The sequence below is a fragment of the Lonchura striata genome, chromosome 1A, assembly GCF_050655825.1.
Source record: "Lonchura striata isolate lonStrDom1 chromosome 1A, ASM5065582v1, whole genome shotgun sequence".
Taxonomy (NCBI): domain Eukaryota; kingdom Metazoa; phylum Chordata; class Aves; order Passeriformes; family Estrildidae; genus Lonchura; species Lonchura striata.
Genome location: NC_140741.1, coordinates 66,419,002 through 66,431,079, shown reverse-complemented (window position 1 = coordinate 66,431,079; position 12,078 = coordinate 66,419,002).

Here is a 12,078-nt window from a genome sequence, read left to right as displayed (position 1 = left end):
CTGGGTGTCAACCAGTAAGGGCATGACTGATCAGGGTAAGAGGAGATTAATGGTCACTTCATACTTTGAAAAGGCAGCAGGGGAAGATTTTGCTAGCTAAGGCTTCAAGAACTCTGCTGACAGATAGGCTGCAAGAGCTTCAAACCTCTTTTAGCCCAAGTACAGGCTATCCTAAGATGAGATTCCAAAGTCTGTGCCTGAAGAAACTTCTCCATTGAGGCAGGAAGACTCTGGACACAAACATTATCTCTTGTAACCAAGTTTTATCAAGTTCGTGGTAATTTTCAGTGATATGATGCTGATAAGAATGTCAAATTCCTGGAAAATTGCATAGTCCAAGGCATGAGGTTTCTTTGGTAACATTGCATTTTGATTTTTCTTGAATAAAAGTTCCTAGCAATTCCCAATTTGCTTACAAAAATGAAAGAAAATATTTCAGTCTGAACTGCATGCATCCCTTGAGTTTCCTATAAAGAGGCCTATTCTTTAATCAATTGAAGCACTCTTTTCTACACAGAAGTGTTCAGGGATTTATAGACTAGTTTCATGGTGATGACCAGTTACAAAAACAAAAAGCAAATGACAGTTGAAAGGGGCAACTTGTATTCAAAAGCATAACCCACACTGAAGAAAATTTGAAGGAGTTATTGTTTCTGCATATAAATCCTATTTCTTTTATGCACTTTTAGCATTTCCAGATGGTAAGCTGCTGTGACAGACACAAAAAAAATAAACAAAAGAATACACATATAAAATTCTTATATGATACATTGGCACAATTACAACATGAATTAAAGGAATAAATTATGAGGAATTTTTTTTTCAGTTTTTTTTTTTTTTTTTATTCAGGTAAGTGCTTCCCTCATAATCTTTCGTAACTAAGGCACATGAAACCACATAGTAAATGGCCAACAGAGTGGTGCCACTGCTGTGACTACACTGGAAAACTAATTTCTTCTTCTTTTCCTAATTGGTGTTGTAGTAAATACAGAATTTTAGTGCATTTAACCATTATTATGACTTTTCAAATACCAAAAAAAACCCCAGAGTTTCCTTTATAAATCACGTACAAATAAATACGATAATTTAATCACCGTTTCTTTTGTAATGAGCACAGTATGAAAAACTGATGTATAGGCTATCTATAGTGGATAATGACAATATAATTTTAGACAAATCCAAATGATGTTTTGTCCTTTTTTTCACATAGAGATTTTAAAGGAAGGTATACTAAACATGGGAAAGAATGAAAAATAATCTGAGAGATAAAATAGAAGAGAAATATGTGAAGATATTAAAAAAGTGGCAAAGCATGAAAAAACAAAGAAAAACACAGAATGAGAAAAGGAAAGAAAGAAATGCAGAAAAACAAATAAGGTGATTGTGAGTCTGAGATAGAAGCACAAATTTAAAATTTTTACAAGGGTATTTCAGAATATTGTCATGTATCTGTAGGAATATATCTTGATTATTTTAATTATGGAACATAATTCCATGGTGGCTGGACTTCCATGCTTGGGTTCCAGTCTTCAGATTTTTGGCACTTTTTGGATCTTCCTTTCTACAATATTAGTCTCCAAGAAGTCATTATGTGTTTTGCTGAGCTAAAGTTTTTTTCATATTTATCCAGCTTCTATTTAGAACCCATTGGGCTTAAAATTATTTGGTGATCTTATAATACAATTTTATTTTATAGGAAAAAAAAAACCTCTTGCATAAATTCTGGCTAAGACAAAAGGATGTAGGAACAGACCCAAAGCATATGGGTTAAATTAACGCCTGCTGAGTTGCAGTGCCAGCATTTGTCTGATTTAATGACATGATTTTAAATAATTGGAGGGGGGTCTTGAGCATCCTCCCTGTGATTATCTGATGGATTAATTTTAAACAGAGGCACTGGGAACATTTGGGACCACTAGTGTGAATGTTTTCTGTTGGTTAACAGTGAATAATTGGCCTAGTTTCTTGTCCCATTTCTTCTTCAGAAAAACATAATTAATTCAAATATGCTGGCCAGTGATATGCATAGCAGAGATGCAAGCAGTGCTAATAAAGCCAATCTCAGGAGTGAATAAAGCAGATCAGATGGTCAGGACTGGGACAAGCAACAAAAATTAACCAATAAGAAACAGGTCGGTCAAGTTCAACTTATCACTACGTAGGCCAAGAATATTTAAAAATATGAATATTTATTTACAATTAAACACTAATACAAAAGTAAAAGAGTATTAAAGTTGACATTTTAGGTGCTGATCATGATTCTGGAGTTCCGGAGTGAAAATCAAATAATCAAGTCTGGTTTCCCTAGTGCCTGAGGAGTTCTTTCTAATAGACAGATGTAATGTAATCTCAATGTTATTTTCAGTGACTGCTTCAAAACCACTCTTTTTAACATATTATTTTGCCTTCAGCAGCCACTTCTTTTGTTTCATGGTGTAAGATGCTATCTGGTTTTAAAGGGGTGGTTTTCAAGCTATTAAGACTAAAAAAATATAGAATTATTTTCTCTTCTGATTAGCTCAGGCAAACATGCAGATGTAGATCTAAACTGTAATTTCACTTATGCTACAGAGATTAAAATCCCATACAAAAAACTGTTTTATGAAAATGCTGTAAAAATTGTATATGTGTACCTTTAACATGGAGAGCATTTTCAGAAGAAAAAGTGAATTATCTAATCAGAACTAATATATTGTGCTGCATTTTGGTAAATACTGTTGCTTACAACACAAAAACAGAAAAGTGTATCTCAAGTACATAATGCTTTACTTATGCCAATTTATTTTTAGGATAAGGAAAACCTGGACTAAAAGAATTAACACATTCATTGCAAACCCAAAACTGAGTATGTAATGTGACCTGCAATTTAAGCACAATGACTGCAGCTTTTTCTTGGTAGATAGTTCACTATAAAGACCTATTTATTATATTTCTTCAAACTGAATAGAATATCCCCATGCTTGGAGTTAACCATTCTGTAATTCCTTCAAGTTTTTGAGCAACTTTTCTAACTTAGCTAGACAAGAAGTATCCAGTTTTCAAAAAGTAGACAGGTTTTAAAAAGAAATTATACAGACTTTTTCTTTTAAATCCACCCTCTTAGCATACTTTGACAATGAACACATCAAGGTGTCTCCTGTAGTGCTGTGCATCTGCACAACAATGTTGTGTTTAAATGAAAGAAAAATTTTGAAATAAGAACTGAAAGGGCAGAAAACTGGATGGTAACTCAATAAAACAGTTCATGAGATGAGAAAAGTTTGGAACTTGAGCAGAACAGCTGGAATTTTCAATTTATGTTTTGCAAAAATTTTGTTCTTCCTGAAAAATATTAGGTTTTCTGACTGAAAATTCTGCATGGTTTGTTCAGCAAAGAATAACAATTCTTGCTTTTTGATAAATTTGCAGACTGTGAGAAACTTCTCATATTTATACTTCTACAATTTTTTCCCTGTACTTGGGTCTGCCTAATCAAGTGAAGCAGTCCAAGAAACAAAAGAAATTAAAATTTCCCATTTTCCAAATTTATCTCAGAAATATCTTTTTTGCGTTATTTCAGAAATATCTTTTTTGCAAAAAAATTTCAAGAAAATTATGAATTTTAAGTTCAAACAGAATAATCTTCTCTTACTCGAAGGTGTTCTGGCAAAGTAATTCTGACCAGTTGTTTACAATAATAACAACCTCAGGAAGATGTCTTACATCAATATATTTATCTGAACCTGGAAAATGTAAATCAGAATAATAGGTCAAAATGCTGGTTTTATTTAAACTTAAATTCCGCCTTGAAAAAAGTCAATTGGGTTTTTGTGGTTTGAAAAAAAAATCAAAACCAAAACAAAACTGCACGCTAGTAATAACTGTACAAGTTTTAAAACCAGAGGAGACTTCTTCAGTCAGGCAGTCTGAGTTTTTCTTTATCACAGTGCAAACCAGGAAGGTAGGGAACTGATGGCAGCCCAGACTCTTATCTCAGCTATCTGACCTGGTTTTTAGAAGAGCTGAACTCTCAGAGTTTAAGCTGAAGCCAGTAGGCCTTGCAGCTGTGTGGTTTTCTTGCCAATCAGCCAGTTGGCCTAAAAATAAGAAAATAGCTTTAAACTGGCTAAGGACTGGGGAAGACAATCACTGCTTATCAACAGTAATAAAGGGGTATTACTTTTATAGTAGCTCAACCTACTTTATTTAAGAAAGAATATGCAATACAACATTTATTTTGGAATGCATCATCATGAAGCTTAAGGTGAGGTTTCATTTTCTTTAAGATGGTAGTATTCATTATTCCATACCTGGGATAATTTTACAGAGACTTAAAAGTAAAACATTGTGCAATCTCTGAGTCACAGGGGGGATATGTGACAGAGTCAAAACATGCCTTTTCATTTTGCTAAGCTGTTTCATGTGATAGGTATTTCCAAGAGCCTGAAAGTTTATTATCTATAAACTGTGTTATAAAATAAATTATTTAAGTACTGTTTAATATTCTTAGAATATTAGAACTAATGAAGTAATAAAAATATATATTCCCAAAGGAAGGATTCAAAACCATTTGTTTCAGAATCAAAATCAGCACATTTGAAAATATCTTCTTTCACAGTACAGTGACAGTGCATGTATGACCCTCCAAGTCATCTTGGATAGTGCCTAAAAACCCATCATAAATTCATGAAAGTGTCAGCCTCATAATAAACTAAATGGAGAAATAAATGATTCTTTAGTCCATTGGTTACCTCTATTGACTTTTGTACGTGCTGGCTGAAACTGTTCTCTACAACCTCCACCACTTTAAACTTCCAAAGGAGAGATTTAAAGAAATCTAGAGCAATTCCTGCAGTCAATAATATTATTTTTCTTCAAAATACATGTATTTAGACAGAAAGATTAGATATATAATTCAACGAACATTATGATGCTTTTCATGTTCTTTTTTCATTTCTCTTCTCTTCTGGTTCGCAATGAGCACAACTATGTGAACTCAAAATAGCTGCCCATGTGCAGAACAGCTCTTTACTAACTCCTTCTTTGAGTAAAGGAAGAAATGAAATTGTTTCCAGCAGCATCAGCCATGAGCTTGTTCCTCACTTGGTCTCTCTCTGTTGGTGAGTTTTCTGGGAGTGTTGGGCCATGTGAAGGTGAAGCCATGCCATGCCTAATCTTCCTCCAATGTCAGTTTTCTTCCATAGTCTAAAGGCCAGTTTGCACAGATCCTTCACAACTAATTATTCCCAGGACCAGATCTCAGATGAACTTTGTAACTTATTTCTATTTCCAGAAATGCATCTCAAGAAATTCAATAATGGCAAAGTACCTCCTTTCCCATTTAAATTGTTCCTTGAGTCTAGTGTCTACTTTAGTTTTTGGATCTGTACAAGATACCTTACATAAACTTTTCATAATGTTCCTTCTGGTTTATCTAATTATTTCTTTATATTTTCAAAATACCTTTCACTGAGTACCATTAGGCCACAATCTCCTTGAACTTGCTACTCCTTTCCAGAGGGTTTCAGCCATCTGAGGCAGTGAGAGTCACAGAACGTATCTTCTCACTGCAGAAGTTCCTCTTATTTCAAAACATGTAGAAAATAATCTTCACCTTCCATTTCAGAAATCTCCTATGTCGTGTTGAAATGTCAGTCAAACATGATCACCATATTTTGCATTAAGTATTTTTGTGAACATTGAGAAAACAGCAAGGAAACCACTGGGTTTATCTGCATAAACTGAGATTTTATTTCCTTGCAATTCACTGCAAATCAATCACAGCAGATGGAACCCATAATTCACTTGATCTGGGGTTTCCAGTAACTTGAAATGACAGTTTTAAGCCAAATCTTCATATTTCTTCAATTGTCTTGTTAGTGTCAATGGCAAAGCAACCAGTAATGGAGACTTTTATTTCTGAGCTCTGCTGTTTGCTCCTCCAGACCTTACCACTGCTCAGCAAGGGTAGCTGCAGCTTGATGTGGCCTTTTTGAAGGCAAAACATGTTGTTATCCAGCTAGTTCTTACTCAGTCCTCCTCAGTCCTAATACTTATCATAAGCCTTGGGTGTAAAGCATCTCTGGAAAGGACTACATTTCCAGGGATCTTTGATCATGTGGTTTATTTCTTTCTTTTTTTGTCTTTCATTTTAGTTTGTTTGGCATCTTGATATTATGGGGCTTTTTTGTTATGATGCTCCCAATGTCATAAACAAATGTCCATCATTATGTTCTTCTGAAGCAGAATGTTCTGTCATTTTACTTTGGTTTGTTTTTTTTTTTTGTTTGTGCTTTGTTGTTGTTCTTGGTGGTGGTGTTGGTGTTTTGGGGATTTTTTGTTTTGTTTGAGGTCTTTCGGTTTGTGGTTTTTGGTTTTTTTTTTCTGATAGTAACAGTGATACTTTTATATCTGGGTTCTACCTTCTTCAGAAATTGAATTTATTTACAGAAATTCATTCTCAGTGCAAGCAAATTTCCTTCCATCTTATGAGAATTGGTAATGCCATATTGATATTATTATTTTCTTGGTAGAAAGTGTAAAAGCTGGATTATTGTGCATATGTTTACAAGACTGACAAATCTTACGCTGTTGATAGATTTTGGAATGTCTTATTTAAAATTTTTTGTTGATTTTCTCAACACAATTTCTCTCAGAGAACTCCTGGTTACCCTCTCAATCAGCTTTAGAGATGAAACAGGCTATGGTAACTTTCTCACCAAAGATTTAATTCTTTGTGAATTTTATGATTAAAAAATTGCTCTGACTTCTAATAAAATTAAAATGTTTCAGTCATACTTCCTGATTTGTGATGACACTTTCACATAAATAAATAAAGTCTGTACTGCTTATCTTTCAGTCATGAGAACAACTTGTGATCCACTTGGGATGCAATTCAAGGTGATGAGAGAAATGATGGAAATACTCCATATGCTGAGAAAGATTTGTCTGGATGGAGGATGGGCATGCTGAGCTCTTTTAACCTCCTCAATAATCTTGTGATTTCTTTTGGGAATGAGCAAGCACTTTCCTTTCAATGGATTCCTTGGCAGTGACTGTGCATATATCCATCTTGACTGTGACCTCCAAAGCCCACAGCAGTCAGTTAAGCAGCATATCTGTGAACTGTCCTACTTTAAATAATCCTGTCATAATGTCAGACTTTGATTTTCTTGAAACTCTACCTAAATCATCATGCATTTTGGATATATCCTGGTATTAACAGCTGAGCAATTTTATTTTGTACTTTAAATCTTCCATGGAAATTGATTCTTTATTATCTATAATTAAGATCAAACCAAATTGTTATCCTAAATTGGTCCTAGACTTGCAGGTACCAGCCAGCATGGTGAGCACAAGCCAGATCAGAAACACCTTGGCACAGTGTGTCTCTGCAAAGTATTTTAAGGATATGTCCATACTGGTGAATAAAACAGGTTTATCTACTTGTCATCTACAAAGATGCAAACAAAATGGTTCTTCTCTGGTCCTTAGGCCAAACATCTTGTCAGAGTTTACATCAGAGACATGACTGAGCTCTTTCCCCTGAACCTCCAAAACTGCATGGCTGTATCAAAACTGTCTTAACTGTGGGATTCCCCAAAGGACTTCTGAACACTGGGAAAGCCTCAGTTGAGGTGGGAAAAGCCTTTTTCAGGGCTCTACATTAAATAGTACATGTTAGTGGGTCAGTGATCTAGCCTGTGCCCTGGATGAGTTTTATTTGTCTGTATATTAATGGAGCCTAATTATCTGCAAGGTGCTTAATTGAAGTGCAGAGCTATTTTGAATGTGTGTGAGGAATGTAAAAAACAATGTTCTTTAACCCCTTCATCATGGTTAGGAAACACAGGAAAATAATCTGATTCCAATTACATTCATAAGAAACAAGACTTCACTTCCAGCCAGGAAATTCACAGTCCATTTCCAACTTTAAGCAAAATGTCATGGCCAACTGCTTAAAAATGGCTTTATGTAATGAAAGTGCTGACAGACCTTTAATTATATCCGTGAGTGTGACTATATAGCTGCATAATCTTCAATTCTTCTTTGATTCTTGAGGTCTGAAGCAATTTTAATTCACTGTGAAGTGACATCTACCAGAGTACCAGTGTGAGGCACTTTATTTTAATATTAAACATATGGAATTACAAACTGATTATTTCCTAAGTGTCCATAACTTTTGCACTAACTCCAAAGTAGTCAATTAAATAAAAAGTATTGTCATTAATAAAAATGTGTTTCAGTAACTCTGGAAGCAGGGGAACAATAATATAATATAAATCTTACTGATTTTTGATAACCTATTCTACCTACTAATTAGCATTATGGCATCAGGAAAATCCATTTAACATTAGCTAATACTTGAAAGTTTGGGAACTTTTGTCATCCTATCACAATTTTGCCAGACTTCAAGAGTTTACTGCAACTTGCCCCTGCCAAGCATCTGCTTAAGTCTGAAGGATTTTGTTTTCTTTGCTTTCTGTCTCTTTTTATATTTTAAGTGTTGCAAGCAACTCAGTTAAAGTGAATTTTATAAAGCTGTGATGAATTACAGACTTATGTATATGGTTAAGCCACATCCCAGCAAAGAATTATGTTTTTCCAAAGTTATAATGTCTAAATAGTCCAGATGATTCTAATGATGTACATTTAAGCACATTTGTGCAAAATAAAGCATATCTATATCTGTCTTTGTAGAAGACCTTACTCTGTGTATAAGTGGTGAAAGGATTTCAGTTTCATAGAATAGAAGTTCAAATAGGGGCAGGATCATTCTACAATCATGGCTGATAAAACTTAGAGGCAAGGAGGAGAGTATTCCATGTTTTTCAAATACCAGTATTTAGCCCAGCTCAAAGACCAGTACAAATCCAATTCACAATAATCTGGTAGATGTAAGCGCCTGAAAAAGAAATTAATATAATTAAACTATTGACATAGTCTAAAGATTTATAAATCTAGCCTAAAAATCTAAATTGCAATTCAGACACTTTTGCTGGGATGCAGTTTAAGCATAAATACGATTTATGTTATGGAAGGATCCTATTACAAACAAATGAGTAATTTTCAACCCTTGGAAATTACTAGAGGATACAAATTCTCCCACCTTGCAGCTGACATGAATTGCAAAGTGGAAATGGTCATGCAAAACTTTCCCATTGTGGAAATTTTGAATTAATTGTGAAAAACATTAATTATGAAAAAAATAATCAAGAAAACCCACCCATCCTCCCCCTCAGAAAAGCCTTAGATATTTCATACCACAGCCTTTTGGTTGACTTGACCAAATGTACTTTTCCCTAAAGCCTGTCAGTAAAGTAGAAAGTTCAATTTCCCCAATACAGACACATTCCATGTGCCATCTACTCACAGATGAGCTGTGCCAGATTATTACAATACAAGGCTTTTAAACAGTAAAAATGTCTTTAACTCCCCTTACTTCAAAGAGGAAAACAAAATTTGCATCTTGGCTGGAATTTCAAACACCACTGAAGCCAAGCAGGTTGATTCCAAAAATGTAGGCGAAAATAGGTTAATTCATTGCACCTTTATGTAGAATTAAATAGTGGCAGCCATTGATTTACAACTCCAGAAACCCCAAATACATTTTGTGCTTGTGGAGAAGCAAGATGAAATGATAACTCACAAATTAAGCGTAATATTTTGATGTGCATCTATAAAAACCATTAAATTTGTCCTATCACCTTCTTTAAATTAATTGTCTCAGAGTCAAGTAATTATCTCAATTATTTTGCGTTCTTCCTACAGGTATTTGTCCAAGAATAATACACTTTGCTCCCATCTTCTTCACAACAGTTCCTTATGTGTAAGGGCATTATTCCCCCACCCCTGTCCACACTTTCTCAAGCCTCAAGACAATTTGTGTCACTTTGAGGCAAATACTGCAAACAGCAAAAGTAAAAGACAAACATCAGGGGTCAATAAAATTATTAATGTATTTTTACAGTACTGCCTGCTAGTGAACATGAGAATTGCCGATATATTTTTTGCAGATTATTAACATTGGGAATGTAGTTTTAATTTTAATAAGGAGCAAATCATCCATTAGTTAGTTTAAAGTGGCGTGTTTCTTATGTGGGGATTGCTTTGATTTAAACTAGCTAAATGGATCTGGACACGAGGCAATTGTTAAAGAATTTAGGGCACTTTGGGGTCTTTTTTTTGACGAGGAGCGCAGGCTGAGAGGTTGCAGTGTTAAGGTCGAGCTGCCAGAGCTCCGGCAGCGCTGGTGAGGCTGGAGCAGCGTGTCAGGGATGCTGCGCTGAGCCCCGCGCTGGGGCTGAGCAGGAGCCGCCCGGAGCCCCGCAGGCTCCTGCTGCGCGGAGCCCTGCCAGGGCAGGAGATGGGATGTGTTCGGAGAAATGCAAAAAAGCACACCTGGGAGCAAAGCAGGCAGCAGATAAACAGCTGCTCTCCTTTCAGGGCTGCTGAGAAGGTGAAAGGGCAATTTAAAAAATTATTATTATCATCATTCTTTTTATTCTTGCTATTCCTTTATTTGCCGATCAATCAATTTTTTGTCAGATTTTTTCAGTGGTTTTTTTTTTCCATCTCCCAATATGTATAATCCTATCATCATAAATTGACTTGGTTTTCCACAGGTACTGACATAGTTATTTATAAGAGATTTGTGTTAACGAAAAGGCTTCCAGTGTTTACATGTTTTTGACAATAGCTGCACAGACTCCCTGTTTGGGAGACCCATATTTGGATATTAGAAGTAGCCAGCTTTTGTAAGCTGAACTGCTACTGGTAGAAATTGAGAAACCTGTACATTTTTTAGAACCAGATATACAGATAATATCCATTTAAAAAAATCTGTATGGCTTAATTTGATAGTGTAAATTTATTATCTAATTACAATAAATTATGGTTTAAAATTCTGTTAAAATAAGTTTATTCAAAGTTGCACGTTATAGTTATTTTTAAAGTTAAATTAGCCCTTTTTAAAAATCCTACTCTATAATAAAATTCGTAAAAATATGCCAGTTTTTTAAGCTGCCAGGTATATATAAGTAATAATAATGATGCTGAAAGCCAAAACTGACTCTCAATCATCTCTCAAAGCTAAAGGTGTGGATTGGAGTATTTTTGGTAAATATGATTCCATCAGACACAAGGCTATCTTTGCTGTCAACACAATCAACCTTCTGATGTCAACTAAGAGGTGGATAATAATAATAATAATTCTAAATCTTTTAAAGAAGTAAAATTAGTACGATGCAACATTGCAATTAGACATGGTGTGTATGAATATGATCTCCTCAAGTTCTGTATTTCCACAGTTTTGTAAGGAACAGAAACAATTTTTTAGCTATAAAACAACATAATAGGGAGAGACACTGATATTTTTCTCACATATAAAGATCCATTATATGCCATCGAATACTTAATTTTACAATTGCAAAATTCTGCAGACCATTATTGTTTTGTTAAAATGGAGAACTATGTGTGTGAAAACCACAATTGCAGTAATATGATATTATGCCATAGACTGAAAAAATTTTGTGGAGGATATGTAAGTATCTTCCATTTTCTGAGGATTCAGAGTAGATAATTTCAAATCTGTGCCTGCAGTTATATGCAGAACCATAACACTAAGAAGGATGTATACATGTATACATGTTAAGGATACATTTAATTCTATACCATTACTATAAAATGAACTAAAAATTCATTTTCAAACTAAAATAGAAATAAGGATTTTAATAATTAATTATAACTTTTATGCTAATAATTAATTCTAATAAATGTTCTAACACACACACATACAAAAAATCCAGTAAGGGAATATATTGCAAAATGCAGTCATGTATTTCACAGAAACACATATTCTTACTTAAGTGCTTTAGTGTACGAACTCTTATACCAAAGTACTACATAAAGAACATTTTACATAGCTTTTGCACAGTATTTCATGAACAACTTAATTTCACACTGTAAATAATAATTGATTAAAACTCTGTGAATGACCCAGATTTGGAGCTGGCATAGAGTACCTTCACTGAACTCAGTGGATTGAAGCAGCTTAACTGATGTCAGTGTCTGCCCCTGCGACTGAAAGCTGTGAAAAAC